Consider the following 5,279-nt stretch of genomic DNA (forward strand, 5'->3'; position numbering starts at 1 on the left):
CTTCTCTCCCTCTCCCTCCCTCTCTCTCTCTCTCCTCTTTTTCTCCCTCTTTGAAGGTCAAACCCTGCTCGGCCGGAGGAGGAATGCCTTTGAGATTTGGAGATTTTGCAAAAGTTTGTTGGGTTAGTTTGCAGTGCGGCGGAGTCGTGCATGAGAATGTTTGGCCCAGAAGAACATAACAATGTAAGACACGGGGAAGAAAGGCAAACAGGCATTGAAGTTGTTTTAAAGTTGAAACAATGCCATAACAAATAATGGGATTGTAGGGCTTTTTGGTTTTTTTTTGGCGGCAGATTTGCCCAGAAACGCTGCAACACTGCAAAAAGTAATTACTAGATTAGTATAAAAGTCTCAATTTGAGCATAATAATCCAAATTTGAGATGTTTTGATGAGGAAAGATGTTGTCGGGCTTCAGACCCAAATTATTTCACTTGTTTTGAGATGTTTCTGACTCGTTTCAATACATTTCGTCCTTATTTCAAGTCATTTTCTTTGCCAATTGGGGTAAGAACATTGGTCTTATCTCATTGGCGCTTTTACTTTCTCATTTCAAGCAAGATTTACCTTAGAACTATTCGTAAATGTCCTCAAAAGAGCAAAATAAACTTGGCTAGATCAGGAAAAAAGTGTAATTGAGTGAAAACTGCTCAAAACAAGAAACATTTTCTCAATTCAAGACATTTAAGCCAATACTTGATATTTACTTTTTGCAGTGAAAGACAAAGGGCTTTATCAAGAAGAAACTGGAAAAGAACGCAAGTTAAATGTTGTGCTTGTGTTGTCACGATACCCAATAACTTGATGCTTGATAATGATTTCAGTGCTACAACTTCTGCAAAGCATTCTGCAAACTGTTCCAGGAGGATTTAATGTAGAAAAGATGCTGCTGAAATGAGTAAAGTACATCGCCTGACCAAAAAAGAATTCACCGCCTGCAGTTCACTAAGTGTTATGATCTGGGGTCACAGCAGTCGGTCAGGTCCAGGTTCAGCAACACTACGTGCCCAGAGAATGGGATCAGCTGAACCTGAACATCCTGAAGGACCAGGTGATTCCATCAGTGAATTTCTTCTTCCCTGATGGGCATGTTCCAAGATGACAAAGCCAGGATTCATCGGGGCTTACATTGTGAAAGATGGATTGGCCTCCACAGAGTCCAAGTCTTAATGCCATTGAGAATATGTGGGATGTGCTGGAGAAGGCTTTGCGCCGTGGTCACACTCTCCCATCATCAATACCAGAAGCTCATTGAAACACAGCTGTAATGAACGCTGAAGGTGGTCCAGTGAAATGGGGTCTTGTTTTTATGGGGTCAGGCAGTATAGTTTTCGAATTAATTAGCAATAATTATTTAACTCAATGTTTCCCAGCCACAAATGTAAAGCGAGACACTGCAGGTGAATAGGAAAAAAAATAATAATTACAGATATCAATTTGAAGCTTTTGCTGTAGATTAACTGGCATAAATGTAAGAAAAAAATACATGGCAAGTTTTCTGTCATTTTATCTTTTCATATAAGAACAAGGTGTTTTATGCCTAAAAATGCCCCAAATTTCCCATCTTTTCGGCGACAAAATCTGAATAATGGATAGAGTTACAATCAAATTTATGGTTTTATTTCATTGATAAATGAGTTGCCAAGACTTTTTCAGAGGGGGTTTTGGATTTCTTGATTTTCTTTAGTTTGAAAATAAGCAGTTTTTTAGTGGAAAAAAATGTAAAAATTTAATTTTCGCCTCATTTTTTGACATTCAAAACTCAATAAATGGGGCTTAGGGATTAGATAATAAAAAATCCCTCTGAAAAAATCTTCCAAATATTGTTCAGTCCAAGGCTGGAAAATTTGAAGTCTTTAGGTCCGACTGACGTGGACATAGTGTCGCCACAATGACAGAAAAATGTGTTTTGAGAAAAAGGCCCTTGAAATTGCATTCTCCCATATAAGTCTATGGGGGAACATTGAATCAGCGCAATATTTAAACATGTTATTGTGAAGATTAGGCATATTTTCTGTTTCCGGGTGAAAGCTTATATGTTCAGAGACCAATTTGGCCCAAAACCTGAAAACTGAATTTTTTTTTGTTTTGCTTGTAGTGTCTCCCCTTAAAAACAGAGTATCCCAAACTTTTTTGGCCGGGACCCCAAAAATGGACACGTAAACAAACGCAGGACCCTGCCTCGCAAACCCCCACTTTAGGAACCACTGTGTTAAAACTTATTTGATTTGTGTCCAATATGAATATTTATTTATAATTCAATAATCTGAAATTGTAGTGTATTATGCACATGTACTCTTTTTGTCAATCATATTTGATGATCTTTAACCATTACATATGCTCAAATAACATCACTTATGACCTGACCCTCTGATCAACGCTCTGTGAACACTGAAAGCTTTAGTTTGTCCATCTGCAGCAACAATCTTTTGGGTATTTGTCAAAGAATCGCCTTGCTTTTCGCAGGCTCAGATCATCTGCTTCTTATTTGGAGCATCTTCTTCTTCTTCTTTCCCACTGTGGAAATATCTCCAGGAAGGGGCGCAGGTCTGATTGCTCCAGTCGTTCAGGAAGTGGGAGGGCAGTTCCTCTGATTAACAAAGTGTGTCTGGAGCAGAGAGCAGAGCATTAGAGCGACGGTGCCAGCGGGACACGGAGGTGTGTTCGGACCTGCATTCCTCCACAGTGAGCTCAGGCCGGGCGCTGATCACGGCAGCACATGTGGACGACGAAACACCGGCCGCACACGCAGGCTCCGAGACGTCCACACATTACATAAGGAATGCAATACGGAGTCGAACGGTGGTCTTGTGACTGGAGAGGAGGAGGAAAAAAAGGATTGAAACATGAACCTCTTAACTCCCACTTTAACCAAGCGCATTTTCATCAGTTTGTTCCAAATCTACAAAGCCAAGACCTGCCAAACTGAGCTTTTCTTTTTTGTATTTTTGATGCTTTTTCAATGCTTCTTTGTCACGTTTTTGTAACTTTTGGAAAATGTTGGTGTTTGTTTTTCATGCTTGTAGGCGCATAGAGTTGCCTTGTGTACAAAATGCGGAGTATACAGTGCCTATAAAGTACTAATGCACCTTGAACTTTTGCACATTTTGCCATGTTTACAACCACAAACATAAAGACACACACAAGTAACAGACAACTGTGAAGTGAAAGCAAAATGATTCTGTTATTTAAAAAAAAAATAGAAAACGGAAAAGTGGGGCGTGCATAAGTATTCATACAGCAATGATTAATACTTTGTGGAACGCCTTTTTGCTGCAATAACAGCAGAAAGTCTTCTGGGGTCTGACTCTACAAGATTTGCACATCTAGAGACTGACATTTTAGCCCATTTCTCTTTACAAAACAACTCAAGCTCTGTCAAATTAGAAGGTGAGCGTTTGTGAACAGCAGTTTTCAGGTCTTTCCACAGATTTTCAATAGGATTTAGGTCAGGACTTTGACTGGGCCATTCTAACACATGAATATGTTTTTATTGAACCATTCCATTGTAGATTTATCTTTGTGTTTCGGGTCATTGTTCTGCTGAAGGTGAATCTCTGCCCCAGCCTCAGTTCTCTTACTGACTCCATCAGGGTTTCCTCCAAAATGTCCCTGTATTTGGCTCCATCCATGTTCCCAACTATTCTTACAATCTCCCCAGTCCCCGATGAGGAAAAGCAGCCCCACAGCATGATGCTCCCCCCCGTATATTTGACACTGGGGATGGTGCACTCAGGACGATGAGCAGTGTCAGGTTTGCTCCATACATAACGTTGTGCATTCGGGCCAAGTTCAATTTTTGTCTCATCTGACCAAAGCTCCTTCTTCCACATGGAGCTGTGTCCTCCATATGACTTCTAGCAAACTTCAAACGGGATTTCTTATGGCCTCCTTTCAATAATGTCTTTCTTCTTGCCACTCGTTCATGAAGGCCAGATTTGTGTAGATACGACTCATAGTTGTCCCATGTACAGTTTCCTCCAGCTCAGCGGCAGGACTTCACAGTTCCTCCAGAGTTATCATGGGGCACTTGGTTGTAGTTCTTACCAGTGCTCTCCAGTTGTCTGTTACTTGTGAAACATGACAAACATTGCAAAAAAAATGACAAAATCTGCAAATGTTCAAGGTGTATTAGTACTTTCGAGAGACGCTGTAAATAAAGTTGCTTTGCCTTGTTGCCGAACTGGAGAAAATGTGCTCAGTTAACATGGGGTTAAGAGGTTAAGGTGTATTTAACGGTCCCCTTGAGAAACCTCCAGACTTTCGCAGGCCTTTTTTGTGATAGTTTCGGGCTAAAATGCTTTCTGTCTCTATTTTCGCTGTATCGCTCTGTGTCTTTTCCCCCTCCTAACGCCGCTGCTCTGCGTGGATTCCAGCGTGTGTTTGTTTACCCGGGCCATGTGTGAAGAAGCGATCGTGTCCCTAATCCCGTCAGTTCTGTCAGACACCGCATCTTTCTCACTGTCACCAGACTCAATCTCTGGTACAGCGGTGAGTCTGGTTTTCAGGCAATATATTTTTACATTCAAATTACTAGGGATGCACCGATACCACTTTTTCTAAAACCGACCGCATTTTCTTCAACGTTCTTACTTTTTTCCACAGCAGACTGGTTTGTAATTAGTAAATTTACTCATTTACATTTCCTTAAGTAAAGTAGGCGACACATTTAAGAGCAGTTATATTAGAATTGTGCTGATGTTATTTATTTATTTTTATTTTCATTCAATATAATTTTTAATTTTTATTGCACTGTCCATCATAGACAGAAAAACCCATGTCCAAAAGCTCCCAATGCCTGTGCTTTATTCATTTATGTATTTTTATTTAACAATAGTATTAAGATGTTGCTTAAATGGTCTCTTTTCGTCTTTACTTCAGCTCCGTGTGGATTTTCTCGTGTTTTTTGTAGCAACTTAGCGAGAAGCTACAGCGTTTTCATTGTTCTGCAGCTCATTTTCCCTCAATATGGACATGCTGTATCTCTTTAATTTGGATTTTCTGAGGACTTTTCAGTCGCTGGGTTAGTTTTTCAGATGAATAAACCCCTGGGCATAAAACGGCGTCAGAATGGCCAAAACTGCTAGCCGCGAGTTAGCAACGTTAGCCTGTATGTTGTAAACACTCCACGCTGCAGCACTAACAACATTAAAGCAGTACTAAGTAACTCTTCCCCCTAGAGGCCATGAGCGCAACTTCAGGTGTAGTAGCAAGTTACGATTTTTTAACTTATTAATTGTCTTGGAGAGTAAATACTTCGCTGACAGGAAAGGCGAAGGGA

The sequence above is a fragment of the Gobius niger genome (genome assembly GCF_951799975.1).
Source record: "Gobius niger genome assembly, chromosome: 24".
In the NCBI taxonomy this organism is placed as follows: domain Eukaryota; kingdom Metazoa; phylum Chordata; class Actinopteri; order Gobiiformes; family Gobiidae; genus Gobius; species Gobius niger.